The following is a 19884-nucleotide window of genomic DNA, read 5'->3' as shown; positions in this document are numbered from 1 at the left end:
GTTGTCAATCAACGGTTGTGAGAAGCGGTAGCGGCGTATACAGTCACGTTCCCTCATGGCAGCCAAGTCTGACATTGGTCGGGGGATAGGCGGTGCCCTGCAGAAATTTGGAAAGAATAACGAAGATTGAGTACATCACTACACAAATGTCAATGAACAGAGCACATGTCCAACAGCTAATACACATATGCTACATACAGAGTCTGTTCTGTGCAATGCATCCAGGCCACGTATGGCAGCCAGGTGATACTCCTACCAAGAGTCAGCTACACACGTGGGTGCTCAAGGTCAACACAACATGCCATGAAACTAGCTGTGGGCCAGTGTAAGTGAAAATCCAGACGCATTACAGGAGTGACAGACATCCACATATCAGCATTTGAAGGATGTCATCTCATACAGACAGCTGGCGGGAGTCTAGACGCACAGGTCACATGTAATCTTGAAAAGGACAGACAACACACATTACCATGGGTACATGTCAAAAACTGATGACACAGACATTGAGAGAATGCAGATATTGCCTCATGTCAGGGAGTCATCTTCGAACCATCATGACATATGTAACGTGTGAGTCCACATGTGGCATGGTGTGCGTATATGTGTGTCATGCACATATGCACACAGACACATGTTGGATGCTGCAACAGCAGATGGATTTGACGGAACACCAACGGAAAGCTCATGGGAACACATGACACACACTTGACACTTGACATCGTGGCACGCTGGGAGTCACATGTGAGGTGTAATTATCCATGTACCTGGCATCAGGGGACAGTTGCGGGTGTTGCTGACTGTGCCATACCAGTGATGCAGTGCTTGACAAGTGTGTCCTACATGCACACATGTGCAAAGTGTGAATGGGAAGTGTGCCACGTAGTGCCCCATCACACATGACATGTGTAAACAGCTCATCACACATCTATTGTGCCACAACATGAGGAGACATGTGCCACATCACTGCCTGACACACCTAGGCGCTGCACATGAAAGACTGCACTGACAATGACTTGATGTACAGCCTTGTGCGAGTCTGACGCCTCCATTCCTTTCGTGTGCGCCTCCTATAACCAGTGTAAGCTGTGAAAGGCAGTACACACGCTGTGAGGGCGTGTGTACGGGCCGTACTCACGCGTGTACGGGCCGTACACGCGTGAGTATGTGCCTATCACTAGGACCTACGATACCCCCAACTATAGTGATACGGGCCGTACTCACGCGTGTACGGGCCGTACACACGTGAGTACATGCCTTAGTACGGCCCGTATCACTATAGTTGGGGGTACCGTAGGTCCTAGTGATAGGCACATACTCACGCGTGTAAAGCCCGTACACGCGTGAGTACGGCCCGTATCACTGTAGTGATGGTGCCCTAGGGGTACGTGTGAAACACGCCGTACCTGTGTGGGGAGTTAAGAATTACAATGGGGACACATGAGGGACAAGTATTAGGGCCTAAATGCATGCAGGTTGTCATGGATACCGAGTTTCACGTTCAAAATTGAACATCATGTGGTCTGGAAAAATCAGTTGGCCACATTTAACAATGTTGCAAAGTGGTTGTTGACTTGACATCATGCTGCAAAGTCGAAAGATGCAAAGGTGTCTGTTTAAAGGAATTGAAGGAATCGTAGGATGCAAATGAGTCTGACCAATCACTCTGTCCTCCTGTAAATGAAATAGGCCAGCAAGGCAGCTATAAGGCAGCCAGAACCCATGAGAGGGCACTTGCCTGCACAACATGTCAGTCGATACCACTGCTGCTGTATTGTCTCCCTCTGGCACCATGTCAAGGACTGTGGAGAGGGCCCAGCCTTTCACCCAGGAGGAGATCGAGGCCATGCTGGATGTGATCCTCCCACAGTACCCCATGCTGTATGGTCGACCAGGGGAGCAGGTGAGTGCTGACTCCACTACCTTTGCCTGTGCACCTTTCTTGTGTCTGTCACTTCTGGCATTGTGGCCAGGTGTGACAGACATGCAATGTTGGTTGGAGTGGGTCCCAGGGAGGGGGGGGGCTTATGTCTCTCATGCAGGGCTTGATGTAGTTCATGTGTGCACTCCTCACTTGCATTGTGCTTACTGTGACATTCACTGCATAGTGCATGGCACATTCCGCCAGCCTAATCCTCTTGTGCATTCTTGATCTATTGTCCTGCGGTGATTCAGTGGTCACCCCGGTGTGACTGGTGACTGCACCCACAGATGTGTGTGAGAGTTGAGTGGAGCTGTGGTGAGAGTGGTGAGAGTGTCCAAATGATGTGTACGCCCCCTGGACATTGATGTGTGTGAATGTTCCTTGTCATGTGGGTGAGTGTCCATGTGGAGTGTTGCACCACAGCTGCATGGAGGAGGCAACTGCTCAATCCATATGATGTGTGAAGTAAGCCGTGCTGTGTGTCTGACTTGCTGAGGTAGCCCCACACCTGTGACCCCCCCCTGGCAAGTGGCACATGTGCAGAGTGAGGTGTGCATCTGCAGTTGGCAATGGCAGGTGATTGATGTGTGCCTGTGTGTGTCTGTGTACTCTGCTGAGGTTTTGTCAGTGGCCTGGGGCATGTGACTGATTTTCGGTGCTGTCCATCAGCCTTCTGTTGCTTGGGATGCACAGTGTGTGCCATGATCAGGGATTGTTTCGCACCCCTCATGCCACCTGTGCACTTACTATGCCATTTTGTGCATTGGTGCGCCCACAGTGGAAAAAGTCCCTATGACTAAGGTGCTATTACTTGCCAGCATACTATGCCCTGTTCAACAGATTAAAGATGTTCAAATGTGTGTCTCTGTGACATGGCGCAGGTGTAGTGATGTTGTCCCACTTTGTCATCCACACAGGTATCCACCTACCACAAGGGGAAGATCTGGAAGGATGCCGTCAAAGCCGTGCAATCGGTGGAGGGTCGCAGGTGGCGCCTGCCACAAGTGAGGAAGAGATGGCAGGACATCCGGTGCTGGACCCGGAGGATCGCCCGGGTCATGCTGAAGGAGGAGGAGCCTCGCAAGCATGGCGGGCACCGGCGCCTGACCCACCAGATGCGGCGTGTCCTGGCGGTGGTCTTCCCTGACCTGGATAGGCGGATACGGGAGTTACAGCAGCAGGAAGGGGGTAGGTACATGTGTGTTTGTTGTGTGTCGCCAGCTTTTTGATCTGCTCCTTCGCCTGGATACACTGCCAGGCTATATATGTGCAGTGTATATCCAGTTCCCCAAAGTCAACCTGTGCTGTTCTTCCTCCCTTCCCCTCCTTGACATGTGTTACCTGGTCTGTGTGCCATCACTATTGCACATGGTCATCTAGGCTGCCAGTTTATCAAGGTGCACACTGCTTTCAGCATCATGTGTGGGGGTGGTCTGCCTGTGCCCTGTCCTGTTTGGTCATTTGGGGGTGCTTAATTGTTGGCACTGATGCTGAGTCTCAACATAGGAGTGTGAGGGTTCAAATGAACAGACTTGCAGCATGCACTACCAATGTTGTGGCCTCAGACATGATGTGCATGAGTGGGACATATGCTTAGTGCCGGGACGGTTGCTCCTACGACAGTCAGCTCATTCCAGGACCATGGAGCAGTGTGCCCACTACAGTCCCCTGACACAGCCTGCCCTCCTACTCATGTACACTAGCATACTCTACTGATTGTAAGCATTGCGGATTCAACCACTCCATGTGATTTACATAGTTCAAGAACTCTTTTAATTTTTACGGTTTTTATACTTTTCAAGTGACACAATGTTTAAGCAATGTTACGTTTACACAGTACATTTTTTCATGTATTATGGGGCAAGTAGGCTTCTCTTTCTTTTATGCACAGGGAGTTTAGATTAAAAGTCTCCGTTTTTTTGCACAGTGGGGTAATGCATTATGGGATCTGTAGTAGTGATTGATTTCTGTAGGGAGGACGTTGTTCATTGGAAGGGGGCAATCATGTGGTTTGTCTGGGCACACCTGCGCGAGCATTTAAATGAGCAACCCGGGAGGGAGTGAACTCTCTAACTGACTTTTTAAGAACGAGGGAGGCATGAAGAGATAACGCTGCCGTCACTGACTTTTACAAGGTAAAGAGGGGTCACAAGTTTATGCACTGGGATAAGTTTATTATTTTAGGTGTTAACGGAGTCAGGTTTTTTCTAGTTTACATTTGTTTCTTTAAACCAGGAATGAAGTGTATTTTTTGAGAGTTGATTATTATCGTTCTGTTGTGGTTTTCTTAATGTGGGACACTGAGAGGGAGGTTAAAGCAGATGATTATCATGGTTTACAGGGAAAACTTTATTTGTTTTGTTTTAATTACTCAGTATGTCACGCTGCAGAGTGGATTGCTAAGTGTATGCTTTTAATCCTTTACAGCAACCCCTGACGAAGAACCAAACTGGTTCGAAATGCATTGGGTTAAACTGAAAGACTAGTTGTGAAATATTTTGAACCTGCACACGTTGATGTTAAGCTTGGATGAGCTACAAAAGACGTTTGAAAATGCAAGAATAAAATATTCAGCACCATCTGGCTGTCTCTGGACTGATATTTATATATATTGAAATAATGATGATTACTCCAGTCAAGTATGTTTGTTCACTTTGGAGCACTTGGTTTACATTGAAAACTTGGTCTATATGGAAGAATTTTCCTTCGTAGCAGTGCAACAGTTGGAGCCGCAAACTTGCGTCACTCTTTTTCATGTCTTTGACACACTGTGAGAGGACGACTCGCAGCGCTGCTTGCACGCACTTATCTAGCAGTTTCAGCAACAAACTTAAACTAATACGGGAAGGAGTGCATTCACCATTCTTGACTTTTGCTTAGCAATTTTTTTCGTCCAAAATGTGTTTGCACCCCATTGGTTTCGTGAATGAAGTAAATAAGATGATAAAAAACAAGCATCATTCTGGAGACAGCGAAATTTTGATCAGATTTCATCATGATTGAATAAATGAACTAGCATACTCTACTGATTGTAAGCATTGCGGATTCAACCACTCCATGTGATTTACATAGTTCAAGAACTCTTTTAATTTTTACGGTTTTTATACTTTTCAAGTGACACAATGTTTAAGCAATGTTACGTTTACACAGTACATTTTTTCATGTATTATGGGGCAAGTAGGCTTCTCTTTCTTTTATGCACAGGGAGTTTAGATTAAAAGTCTCCGTTTTTTTGCACAGTGGGGTAATGCATTATGGGATCTGTAGTAGTGAATGATTTCTGTAGGGAGGACGTTGTTCATTGGAAGGGGGCAATCATGTGGTTTGTCTGGGCACACCTGCGCGAGCATTTAAATGAGCAACCCCGGAGGGAGTGAACTCTCTAACTGACTTTTTAAGAACGAGGGAGGCATGAAGAGATAACGCTGCCGTCACTGACTTTTACAAGGTAAAGAGGGGTCACAAGTTTATGCACTGGGATAAGTTTATTATTTTAGGTGTTAACGGAGTCAGGTTTTTTCTAGTTTACATTTGTTTCTTTAAACCAGGAATGAAGTGTATTTTTTGAGAGTTGATTATTATCGTTCTGTTGTGGTTTTCTTAATGTGGGACACTGAGAGGGAGGTTAAAGCAGATGATTATCATGGTTTACAGGGAAAACTTTATTTGTTTTGTTTTTAATTACTCAGTATGTCACGCTGCAGAGTGGATTGCTAAGTGTATGCTTTTAATCCTTTACAGCAACCCCTGACGAAGAACCAAACTGGTTCGAAATGCATTGGGTTAAACTGAAAGACTAGTTGTGAAATATTTTGAACCTGCACACGTTGATGTTAAGCTTGGATGAGCTACAAAAGACGTTTGAAAATGCAAGAATAAAATATTCAGCACCATCTGGCTGTCTCTGGACTGATATTTATATATATTGAAATAATGATGATTACTCCAGTCAAGTATATTTGTTCACTTTGGAGCACTTGGTTTACATTGAAAACTTGGTCTATATGGAAGAATTTTCCTTCGTAGCAGTGCAACAGTTGGAGCCGCAAACTTGCGTCACTCTTTTTCATGTCTCCTACTCATGTGTGTCATCCAACACTGTGCACATTCACTGTGGGTACATCATGGCTCTGCCTCTGTGGCATTGTTCCCTGGCCTAGGTTGTATTTTTCACATGTGTGATACATTTGTCCATTGGACAGGGATACACCAGTTTGCTTGTGCATACTCACACTGGGCAGTGCCTGTGTGGCTATTCACAACAATCTGTTGATGTTTGTTTCAGACCAATATGTTTTGCCAGCCCTACAAGGTGATGTCATGTTAATGAAGCTAGTTTTCAAGTACAGTTATTGTAACCCTGAATAAGAGGTGTCACTTCTTGATCGGTATCAGTCACATTGACTCAGGTATGGGTGGGTGTGTGCGGGAGGGGCGTACATGTTCAACTCTGATGTTTCATTGCCAGTTCTGACTTGTGTGTGATGAGTCGTAGTACAGACAGTTATCGTGCAGTTCCCCCGTGATGTTGGCCAGTGCTTAATGTTTGTGCGTCATTGCCAGTGTCAGTTTTTGACAATCATGTATCCTGGTTGTACATTTTTGCCACCTGTGTGTGGTTCAGATGCTACACAGTTGTGACTTTGTGTGCTGACATCTGTGGGTACATTCTGGCTTGCCATGAGGGGGAACCCACAGTACAGCTAGGCTTTTTTGCTACACAATTGCAGGCCCATTAGCTTATGCATTGTCCTGGGTGTGGACATGTGTGCCACTCCAGATGACAGTCAGTAGGTCATATGTGTAGCCAACTGTGTGATCAGGTGACGGATAGCCATTTGACAAATGTCATGATTCAAGTTGTTACACAGAGAAAATGTCCATTGGCACTCACTACACCTGTCAACATGTCTCAATGTTTCATATGCGTGACCTTGTTGTTTTGTTGTGAAGGACAATGATGTGCCTGCATGCCAGATGTCTCCCAAGGAAGTGCACAAGACACCACCTTTACACTTTCCAGGGACACGCTGGCACATATTAAAGTAAGGCACAGTTTGAACAAAACTTGTTTGGAGTTCATACATAAACATCTTCCCACAGTGTGCTAGCAATTGGGTTCGTCCTTGGTTGTTGCTGATACCAACTTACGAGTGTCAAGTCATCCAGACCACCCTGGTGCCATGTATATGTACTTACTGATACGCCATTTCTGCCTAACAGTGGCTGATTTGAATGAGTCTGGCAGCTCAGACAATGACTGTGTACATGTAGTTTGGTGTGCACCTCCTTGTGTGACTTCAGCTATACAGACACATGTGTGTTGTGTTCACAGAGTGCCACATTCACACTTGCTAGACATGTCCATTATGTAAAGGGTTGTGAATCTCCAGGAGTCACAATGTATTGCTTTGGGGTGTCAAAAGAACTCACAGGTCTCTGAGTGTGGGGACACCTTCTGCATTGGCATGTGGTCTTTGGCCTTCGTTGCAACAATACTGTTTGTTTCACAGTGAACAAGAGGTGGCATGCCTTCATAGTCTCGCTGTGCTCAACTGATCCCAGACACTAGCTTCTCATGATCTTGTGATTTCAAGTTATTTGCTGTTGTGTCCTAATTTTATTTTTATCCAAGTGGCATGGTGGGTCAACCAACTGGGGAGTGCAGGGCTTACATTTGTGGGGAGTATCCTAGATGTTACTCATGATGCCTTTCCTGATATGCAGTGTTGCCTATTTTGTTTGGACTCATGTGTCAGATGTATACAGGTGACTGATTTTTTCCTGTCTCTTCACCTTGCCCACAGCATGTGAGGACACAGAGGGAGACACCGGCACGGACGTCGAGGAGGGATCGAGCAGTGGTGCCACCACTGCTGAGGAGTCGGTGGAGTCCAGTGGCACGGAGGGCGAGGGGAGTGAGGCGGAGGACCTGCCCGGTACCAACACAGACTACGAGGCAGACGGGTCCGAGGCTGAGCTCCCAGAGGGGGTGGAGGCTGCTCCCACAGCTGAAAGCAGCAGTACATCTCTCGCCGCCCCCTCCATTCCCATCACCGCCCTCCCACTTGCTCGTGTCCCTTCTGTCCGTGCTAGGCGCCCACATGTCTTCTCGTGCAAGGCACCACACCCCCTACCCCTGTCCCCCCTACTGCCCTCGCTGCCGAGTCTGTGGACATTCAGCGGCAGTTGTAAGTTGGGCAGACATCGATCCTGACTGTCCTCCATGGCCACACCAGACTGCTGACACAGATGGTGTCGTACATGGAGGGCATGTCATCAGCGATGTCTGACCAACGAAGGTTGCTGAGGTCCATGGACTCAACACTGACGGCAGTAGCAAATCACCTGCAGCGCTGCGTCCCCCCCTACCCCTGCCCCATCCACAAGTCCCACAACCATGCCTGTCCCAGTCACACCAAGACATCTACACACACGCACCCCACCAGACAGTAGCAGCACACCACCACATAAGGGCAAGCGCACACCTCCTGACACGCACACTCAGGGGGAAGCAGGCACACCCACTGGGTCTGGAGCACACAGGCAGGCACGCAGCCACAGTCCTCGTCCACATGACTCACTCCCCAGTCCCTCCAATGTCACTTCCTTTGGCTCCCCTGCCCCAGAATCGGAGAAGGAGGCCTACTTTGCTGGGCTGGGCCTCAGCCCCACTAGTTCACCTGGGCGGAAACAGTCCAGGCACTCCACGGGTAGGGGAGTTAAGTCCCCCAGCCTGTCCACCACCTCCGCCAGTAGCGCTGCAACCCATCCCTCCGACCCCCCCCTCCTTGGGGCCTGTTGTTTCTCCAGGTGCAGGGGAGACGCTTGAAGAACTGGCAGAAGTGTGCAGCGCTGAGCTCGCCTCCACCTTTGGCGCTGCCCCACCCCCTGTGGTGGAGTCGTCCGTCCCTGCACCCACCACACCTACCCTTCCCCCTCCTGTCCCTGCGGTGCCTGGTCCTTCCCCACATGATGCCCCCCCCAGTCGACGACACAGTCTTGTGATGTGCAGGCAAGCTAGGGGAGACGCATGGCCATGTGCCCCCCCCCTAAGGACTGATATAATGGACTGGCCATTGGCCTTTGTGAATAGTCTCATTTACACATTATTATTTTGATGCTGAATAAAGCCTTTTCTTTTTCGTTTGGAAAGTCTTGCATTTCAGGTATTGATGTTGGTGCTGATGCTATAGGAGTTGGGGTTGTGGGCATGTGTTATGTTTCAGGGACATGTTGTACTCTGCTGCTCATGGGGTGCAACCTGGTATCTGCGTGCCATCACAAGGTCTCTGCAAAGATTCTTTGTCGTGTCTGCTCTTTGTGTTTGGAGACATTGTCCCAAGGAGTGTTCTTTCCTCTGTGTCACCTGGCATCTCCCCTGCAGAGAGTTGCACAATTGTTGTGTTGCCCTGTGTCTACATATCCTTGGCTGGTGATGGATCCCTTCAACTCTGGCCATGCCTGCTCAGCAATGTGTCCGGCTGCATAGGCTGTGCCATCCTTGGTACTCACTGTACTTATGTATAGAGTGTTTTGCCATGCCTTCACGGAGACATTGTCTCTTTTCCACACAATGCATGTGTGTAATCCCAGCCTAGTACACATATGGTACTTGTCCTGCTGGGTATTTGAATACCTGACACACAATTGTGGCCTTGGTATCTGTGGGAACTCCACCCGATTCCTTCCGTGACAGATAACATCTTGGTGGCTAGGCCAGCACCTGAACATTCCTATCAGTCCTGGGATGTGCGTGTCAGTGTGTGTTCTCTTTGGCTCTCTTAGTTTATTTGGCAGTCTTGTGGCATGATCTCAGTGTGTGTATTGTGCTGCATCTGCCAGGGGTGGTTATGCATGTGTTATTTGTCCTCACACCCACATGTGGTGTATCATGCAGTGGGGGAATGACATCCATCCTCCTGGGAGTGGGACACTGCTGTCAGTGATGTGTTGCTATGGCACTATCATCATTGTCCTAAGTTATGGATACGTACATTGACCCACGGAGCTGTGGTCATCTGATAATGATGTACACCCCCCCATATCTCTGTCCACTGCTGGGAGTCCTCTGCACCCACCCCCATGGCTCTGTCCACTGATGGGAGTCCTCTGCACCCACCCCTCATATGTCTGGGCACTGCTGGGAGTGATAGGCACCTACCTCTCATATGTCTGGGCACTGCTGGGATTCATAGCCACCCACCCCTCATATGTCTGGGCACTGCTAGGAGTCATAGGCACCCACCCCTCATATGTCTGGGCACTGCTGGGAGTGATAGGCACCCACCCACCCACTTGTGCCCTTGCTCTGGTACACTGCTGTCCTGGCCATACACCACCCCCAATTTACAGCTGATGTGCTGCACCAAGCCGTACGCCTGCATCCGTGGCGTGTGTACGCCTTGTGTCCATCATGTAATGGGGCTGTAGGGGTACGCGTGTACGGACCGTACCCATGCTCTGGGGGCGTGGGTACGGTCCATACATGCGTACCCCTACATCACCACTACTATGGTGGTATGGACCGTACCCACGCTCTGGGGGCGTGGGTACGGTCCGTACATGCGTACCCCTACATCACCACTACTATGGTGGTACGGACCGTACCCACGCTCTGGGGGCATGGGTACGGTCCGTACACGCGTACCCCTACATCACAACTACTGTGGTGGTACGGACCGTACCCACGCTCTGGGGCGTGGGTATGGTCCGTACCACCATAGTAGTGGTGATGTAGGGGTACGCGTGTACGGACTGTACCCACGCTCTGGGGGCGTGGGTACCGTCCGTACACGCGTACCCCGACATCACCACTACTATGGTGGTACGGACCGTACCCACGCTCTGGGGGCGTGGGTACAGTCCGTACACGCATACCCCTACATCACCACTACTATGGTGGTACGAACCGTACCCACGCTCTGGGGGCGTGGGTACAGTCCGTACACGCGTACCCCTACATCACCACTACTATGGTGGTACGGACCGTACCCACGCTCTGGGGGCGTGGGTACGGTCCGTACACGTGTACCCCTACATCACCACTACTATGGTGGCACGGACCATACCCACGCTCTGGGGGCGTGGGTACGGGCCGTACCACAATTGTAGTGGTGATGTAGGGGTACGCGTGTACAGACCGTACCCACGCTCTGGGGGCGTGGGTACCTCCCGCAAAACCATTATGGTGGTGACGGGTACACGTCCACATCCACTTCCGATGTGGCGGGACGTGGGATTGGTGGACACGCCCCCCGAAGTGACCAGACCATGGAGGTAATTATTGTACAGGTTGTATTTGTATTTTGTGGGGTGTGGGTTATGGTTCCTGCCCCTTGCACCCCCCCTTTGCCCCTGGGGGTTGTTCTGACCTTCTGCGGCGTCTGCGTCGGTTTCTGAACACGAGGTCGTAGGCTATGAGGGCCGGGATGATGCGTAGGTTGGGGTCCATCGCTGTCCGTCGCGTACCAGTGCTCCTTGTTCGCGTCGTCCTCAATTTCCCAGCAGTTTTTGGCTCCCGTAAAAAATGCTACGTGCGGAGTGACGTAGGCACGAATTGTACTTGCTGGTCCGTGAAACGCTGCCTGACTCCACCCAGACATCGCGTCTGCACCGTCTAGACTCAGATCTGTATGTATTTTTTTGCCGGTCGGTGTTTTTTACGACTCGTACGGAAATGGTGTTTCTGTACGATTCATACTTGCAAGTTTGTAAGGTGTTTTTCCCGGGTACGAGTCGGACGGAGAAAATGCTCCGTACGACCATTTGTACCCGGGTTTTACCGGATCGGAATCGGCACCATGGTGTTTATGCATCAGCAAGTTTCACTTTTTGACTAAATTAAAACCCAGATGTTTGTAGCTGTTGAATTCCTCTAGGGTTACATTGTTTTACTTATTCTTTAGTGGGGAGCCTGTAAAATTTCCCATAGACATCGCTTTTGTTTTTGTTGTGTTTATTTCTAGTTTATTTGAGATGGCAAATACCAAAAGTTCTTCCATTGACCATTGTTGTCCCACTCTTGTGTGGCTCAGCAACACCATGTCATCTGCATATGACAAATGCAACAGGGTCAATTGTCCTATACTAGGAGGGTGTGAGTTTACTTGATCAAGTCTCAGTGATAGGTCAGCCATAAATAGGTTAAAAAGGTGTGGAGCCAGGACACAGCCTTGTTTAAGGCAGATGGTTGTGAATGTTCGCCTGGACAGCCTCGACACATCCGCAAGCTTGGTTTGAATCCAAGTGTGTGGGTACAGTTGTTCTATTGCTCGGAGGTTTATTTCTTGAAGGCACGTCCGCCTTAGCTTTTCCCACAGAAGCGCCCTACCAACTTGATCGAAGGCATCTTTCAGGTCTATAAAACATAAAAGCAAATTTGTCTTTAGTTGCTTGCATTTATCGGCAATAGAAGTTAGTGCTAAAGTGTTGATGGTGGTTCCATAGCCTTTCGAAACCCAGGATGGTTAAACGGAATCTTGTTGTTAGAGTCGGACCTCTCCACCAGATCTTCCAAAATTAATGGAGCTTAATATTTGGCCTCCAAGTGATTAATCTATAGTTCACTGTGTTTTCGTCGATCCACTCCAACTGCTGGGGATTAGTCTGGTTGATCTCATCTCATTATACAAAGCCATCAGCATGCTGGCCCAATATTCCAGATCTAGCTTGTAAATTGCATGCGGGATGGCATTGGGACCAGGTGCCCCGTCTCGTCAACCTTCCATAATTACCTTTGCCACGTTTGCGGAAGTGCAGTATGGTTCTTCTGGTGCGGTCAGTGTCCCCGTATGTACGCTCCGTACATACGGGGGGCTGGGGGGTACGGCGCATCCATCCGCGGGGGGGGCTGGGGGTACGGCACGAACATATGGGGGGCGGGGGGTATGGCGAGTACCGGGCCCCCTAATCAGCTCGCATCGCCGCGTACTTAGCTTTTCCGGCACTTTTTGGGTGCCGTAAAAATATTCCCATCCGGACTGCAGTCGGTACAAATCGTACTTGCTGGTACGTAAAAACATGCCTAACTCCGTCCGGACGTCACGTCCGCGGTGTCCCGGATCACATTCGGAGGTATTTTACTGTCGGTCGGTGTTTTTTCCGACTCTTACTGAAATGGTGTTTCCGTACGAATTGTACTTGCAAGTTTGTAGGGTTTTTTTCCCGGGTACGAGTCGGACGGAGAAAACGCTCCGACCGACGGTTTGTACCCGGTTTTTCCAGGATCGGAATAGGCCCCTAAATGTATTAAACATATAAAAAGGACACACATTATAATGTTAATTACATATAACAAAAATATACAAATATGATAAAAGAGTAATAACTACATTTATAAACAATATTTATTTAAAAGGAGCAAATATATACAAACACACTATTTAAGACATAAATGTATTTATTTTATTTCCTACCCTATAACACCACACCAATAAAAAAGACATTAACGTTTTTATTTAAAATTATTTCCATAATTAACATAATATATAATTAATAATAAACATTCATTGAGTACACATCCTTTAACACTATAATATCCACAACACACACCTAAAATTAATTACACAATCACCATAATTAATTACTAATTAATTAATTTACATTAATTAACAAATATTTAACAATTCAATAAAAAATAAATTACTTCCCACCCTTCACACCATTTACACCTATAAACACCATAACACACACCTAAAATAATTACACAATTACCATCATTAATTACTAATTATTAATTTAAATTAATTAAAAATAATTATTAAACAACTATTAATAAATTAATTTACACATTTAACACTATAACATCACAATTAAAGAAATATTAATAAATAAAAAAGTATTCAATAATTTTTATATAGTTAAATTACTTCCCACCCTATTCCCCAATAAACCCACAACCCACTACGGAACTAAAAAGGCTAATTTTCAAATAAAAAAAATAATAACTACTATAAATAATCAATAACTTTTATATAATTAAAATACCTTTTTTTAAGTTTTATATAGCGCAAACTAGACCCGAGACATCGGGTATCAGGGCGCTTTACATGAGCACCAGTTTCGTTACATGACGAAACATTCATTTTTGTTAGGCATTGGAAGATTGAGTGATTTGCCCAGAATCACAGGATGTTAAGCGTTGTTTCCGAGACTCTAACCCGGTTCCCCAGCATCGAGGTCGACAGCTCTAGCTGTAAGGTTACATCCTCTCCCCAACTTACTTCTCACCCTATTCCCCTATAAACCCACAACCCTGTACGGAACTAAAAATGCAAAATTACATAATTTTTTTTTTTATAACTACTAACATTTGAACACATTTAATAAAAATACAAACAATTCTTATACAAAAGACAAACATCCCACACATATAAAATATATACTAAAATACATAAAATTTATGAAAAATCGATATTTTTAACAACTATGGTGCCGATTATGATCCTGGAAAAAAACTTCCCCTTACGACTCGTATCCGGTCTTTTTACCGTACGAATCGTACAAGTGCCGTACAAACTGCCAACTACGATTCGCATGGGAAAAAGTCCATACGAATCGCTTTGGGAATAATTCCCCACACGTCCTCAGGTCGGAAAATGTGTCAGACGCGTCCCCGGACGATTTACCGTACAAATGTGAAAAGTGAAGTCCGACCGCGCAAGTACGATCCATCCCGTGCGTCCGATGTTACAACCGGATGGAAAAAACACCGTCCGCCCCGAACTCCTATAGCAACCATGGAGACATGTGCCCGCATACGCGCCCAACACCTCCCCCAGCCCCCGTATGTATGCGCCCAACCACCCCCCCAGCCCTCGTATGTACGAGTCGAACCCCCACCCGTGTATGTACACCCGTGTACCTACGAGTCGAACCCCCACCCGTGTATGTACACCCGTGTACCTACGAGTCGAACCCCCACCCATGTATGTACACCCGTGTACCTACGAGTCGAACGCCCACCCGTGTATGTACACCCGTGTACCTACGAGTCGAACTCCCACCCGTATATGTACACCCATGTACATATGAGTCGAACCCCCACCCGTGTATGTACACCCGTGTACCTACGAGTCGAACCCCCACCCGTGTATGTACGAGTCGAACCCCCACCTGTGTATGTACACCCGTGTATGTACGAGTCGAACCCCCACCCGTGTATGTACACCCGTGTACCTATGAGTCGAACCCCCACTCGTGTATGTACACCCGTGTACGTACGAGTCGAACCCCCACCCGTGTATGTACACCCGTGTACGTATGAGTCGAACCCCCACCCGTGTATGTACACCCGTGTACCCACGAGTCGAACCCCCACCCGTGTATGTACACCCGTGTACCTACGAGTCGAACACCCACCCGTGTATGTACACCGTGTACGTACGAGTCGAACCCCCACCCGTGTATGTACACCCGTGTACGTACGAGTCGAACCCCCACCCGTGTATGTACACCCGTGTACCCACGAGTCGAACCCCCACCCGTGTATGTACACCCGTGTACCTACGAGTCGAACACCCACCCGTGTATGTATACCCGTGTACGTACGAGTCGTACCCCCACTCATGTATGTACACCCCCGTACGTACGGCCCGTACCCCCACCCACGTATGTATGGAGCGTACCCCCACCCCAACAGTGTATGTACGGCCCGTACCCTCACCCGCGTATGTATGGAGCGTACGCCCACCCCAACAGTGTATGTACGGCCCGTACCCTCACCCGCGTATGTATGGAGCGTACCCCCACCCCAACAGTGTATGTACGGCCTGTACCCTCACCCGCATATGTATGGAGCGTACCCACACCCCAACAGTGTATGTACGGCCCGTACCCTCACCCGCGTATGTATGGAGCGTACCCCCACCCCAACTGTCTATGTACGGCCCGTACCCTCACCCGCATATGTATGGAGCGTACCCACACCCCAACAGTGTATGTACGGCCCGTACCCTCACCCGCGTATGTATGGAGCGTACCCCCACCCCAACAGTTTATGTACGGCCCGTACCCTCACCCGCGTATGTATGGAGCGTACCCCCACCCCAACAGTGCATATACGGCCCGTACCCTCACCCGTGTATGTATGGAGCGTATCCCCACCCCACCAGTCTAAGTACGGAGCGCACCCCAGGCCCCAACACCAGCACCCTCATCCAACATCGCGCATGTACGAGTCGTACCAAGCCAGAAACAAGGACAGCACTGTACAACAAAATGGCCGATGTACGCACCGTACAGACGCTAAAAACACACGTACACAACCAGGACAAAGCAAAACAACACAAGAAGACTCCGTTCGAATCGCACAAAGCCACAAAACATGTCCAACAAGCACAAATACAACCTATTCACTGACCTGCAACTGCCAAACTCCCAAACAGAGGCCCAAAACACAACCACTCCTTATAACACACCCACCCAAAGTTCAAACACAGCCACACCCACCAATGGACCAATAAAAAGGGCCAACACACGCAAACCATGATCCATTGCAACAGACCCACTGCTGCCAGACCACACAGAGAAACAACTGCACCATACTACAACCTCCATTACACCTTACACCTGCACACCTTCACACAACCACCTTCACAGACACCCCCTCATCACATTCACACACCTGCACAACCACACCCACACACCCACAACCATCCACACCCACACCCCCCACAACCATCCACACCCACCCCCCCACAACCATCCACACCCACACCCCTCACCATGCCCACTAACAAGAATCCAAAGTTCACTAGCCAACAGTTGGAGGTCCTTGTCGACGAAATCCTCAGAGTCGAGCCACACCTCTTTGGAACATTGGTCAGACAGACCAGCATTTCCGAAAAAACAGCCATGTGGCAGACGATTGTCGATGCTGTGAATGCTGTTGCGTCCACCAGAAGGACCAGGCATGAATGCCAAGCCAGGTGGTACGATCTGCGGAGGACGGTCCGCCGCAAAATGACCGACGACCACAACCAGGCCAACATCACTGGAGGAGGGCCGGCCCGCAGACGCGTACAATACCATCCCTGGGAGGAGAAGGTGATGGCCATACTGCCGGTGGTGGCAGTGGAGGGAGTAGAAGGACTCTGAGAGCCTGGTGAGTACACAAACAACTCACCTCACATGGGGGGAACGTCATCCACAACCAAACTCACAATCATGCACGCAACCACCCCAAAGCTATCGCATGACTCAACCACACTCCATAAACACGCACATGCCACTAGCGCCACCATGCCCCATGCACCCAGCTGGACAATGCCAAGTCACAGGCCACAGAAAACACCAACACAAGACACGGTAACCCGGATGGCGGGAGTGTGGGCCTCAAAAATCACATAGTGCAACTCTGAAGCAGACAACAATGTCCTCTGCCCATATGGCCTAGGTCACAGCCAGACAAACAGTGTGTCCCCACACAAGAAAGACTTGCCTGCAAATGGCGGACGCCTTGCATGAAGACATGGGGGTGAAAGCACTTTTTGCACATGACAGCAGCCAATGAACAGCCAACACTGTGAAAGAGTGGCAGCACACACCACCACAGCAGCAGCGCAGACACAGACACTACACCCAATGGGTGCCTGGAGATCCGAAACAAACTCACATGAACAAGCCAAGGGCCATTCAAAGATCTGCAAAAAGTGTGTGCCTAGGAAGCTGGGCTGAGGTGACAGAGGGTGACACACAGAGGGAGGGAGAGGGGGAGAGAGAGGGAGGGAGACACAGGGAGACGGACAGAGGGAGGAGGCTGACACAGGGAGGGAGGGAGAGGGGGACAGAGAGGGAGTGAGAAAGGGATACACAGGGAGACCAATTCAGCCTTGGGTGGTGTGGGAATGTCTGCTCGTCAGCAGGTGGACTGCGTGCATGTAGACAAGAGTGGCCAGTGCCTGAATCCCCCTCTCTTCTCCATGGCAAAACACTGGGCCATGTCTCAACCTGTGCACGAGCACAACGCCAGCTACCTGCATTATATAAGTGTGTGGAACAACTCCATGTGCCCACGTACAGTGCAACACGGAAGGCGCCAATGCATGGCTCGCCACACCTGCTCACTCCACTGCTGACTGCAGTCACAATTGACGCAGCAAGTAAGACTGTGTCACACATAGGTAAAGTCTCAAAAGCTGTGGCCAAGGGACATACCCATGCACAAGTGCACTGTGAGTGGAATGCAAGACATATCCAATTACCCAGAGGAAATGTGCCAACTTTGAAACGAATGAAACATGGATGTTGCATGGAACAAAAATAACATTGTCTCTCTCACACACAGGTCAACGTCGTGGATCACCCCCCAACACTGGGGGGGAAGACTCACAGGACCTGGCTCTGCGGGAGGACGATCCCACCAGCAGCGACGACTCTCACCACTCTGTGGACGACCCCGACCAACCTGGCCCCTCTGGTGTCCGACCACCTGCAGCACCTGTGTCAGGTACAACTGGGCCAACCACCACCCCCACTCCTGCCACATCCCAGGAGACACCCAGGATCCCTGCCCCACCACCACAACGCAGCCAGGTTGACCAGGAGGAACACGGTGTACCGGGCACCCAGGAGGAGGCAGGCGACAACGCAAATGCCACCCCTCAGGGGTCCCGGAGACCTGATGTGCCCACAAGGGCAGGCCAGGTGCAAGTGGGCAGGGGTTGTGGGAGTGGAGGACGGCGGAGGCGCGAGCCTGACCAGTTGGCTGCGGAACCGGTATATTCCCATGTAAGAAACATCCTGGACACATACCGGCAGGACACCACGGGCATGAGCCAGGTAGTGTCCACCCTCAACGAGATGAAGGGGACCCTCGAGGAGATCAAGACCCAGCAGGCCCAGCAACATGCGGAGCAACATGCCTGTCAACTGCGACACCAAGGACGGATGGAGGACAGACAGGCTGAGCTCGTGACGGTGCTCACAGGAATTAACCGTTCACTCCGTCGGATAGCCGACAACATGGGCAACCCTCCCTGTGCCACCAGGCGAAGAACATCACCACCCACAGGGAGGGATCAGGAGGAGGAGGATACATCCGACGGAGCATCCCAAACATCGTCACGGCCTGCTTCTGAGGGTTCCCGCAGGAGGGCGGGTCGTCCACGGAAAAGACCGTGAGGGTCAGCGCAACAGCACCATCTCCCAGGACACCTGGCCTGGCACCTGGCCCACTGGACCAACAGCAGCACAGCAGCAAATGACATTCTCTGCCACATGGACTTGCTGGTCACTGACTGACCAATGTTGACAAAGACTGTGGCATGGACTCTGATGATTTCCAATGGCAAGGACACCAACTCCCCCAGTGAACTTTGGATTCCACACACCCGGAAAGCCCCTCTTGTCATACTCCCCCCCCAACACGTACCCCAACACAAATAAAAACTTACACGATCAAGAGATGATGCCTACATTTTGCAATATTACCTTACATGTGTCTTGTAAAGTCTAACCATGCCTGAGTTCTCATATGACTTCAACCATCCATACCCTGGGGCCTGAGTCTGGCACAGGACACACATAGGTCACAATGTATTAGGTAAGACAGACATGGAGCACCATACACACCTGTGATGGGCCCAACCAGCTGAGGGGGTGGCCGCACAACCGTGCCGACAGACATATTGAGTACAGCAACAGTCATGCGCAGAGGTCAGGGATCATGTGGAGTGTCCTGGGGGCACCCAGGTATGTGTAGACAGGTGGCAGAACCATGTCCTGCAAGCTTGAGTCAGGTGGATGCAGAGAATGGTGGCCTGGCCAACGTTGGATGCATGGGGATGGCGCATGTCCCAATACCCACACAGTCATGGACATCATGCACAATACAGAGTCTAATCCCAGACAAACAGCTTGCATCTTGCTACTCTACACATAGACACATAGCCACTATCACTGAAAACCATGCCAGACATGCCGTATGCACCGTGGCAACACACCAGCATTGACTGAGAAGA

Source organism: Triturus cristatus, chromosome 4_1, assembly GCF_964204655.1.
Source record: "Triturus cristatus chromosome 4_1, aTriCri1.1, whole genome shotgun sequence".
NCBI classification, from domain to species: domain Eukaryota; kingdom Metazoa; phylum Chordata; class Amphibia; order Caudata; family Salamandridae; genus Triturus; species Triturus cristatus.
Note: the sequence above shows the minus strand (reverse complement) of the source record.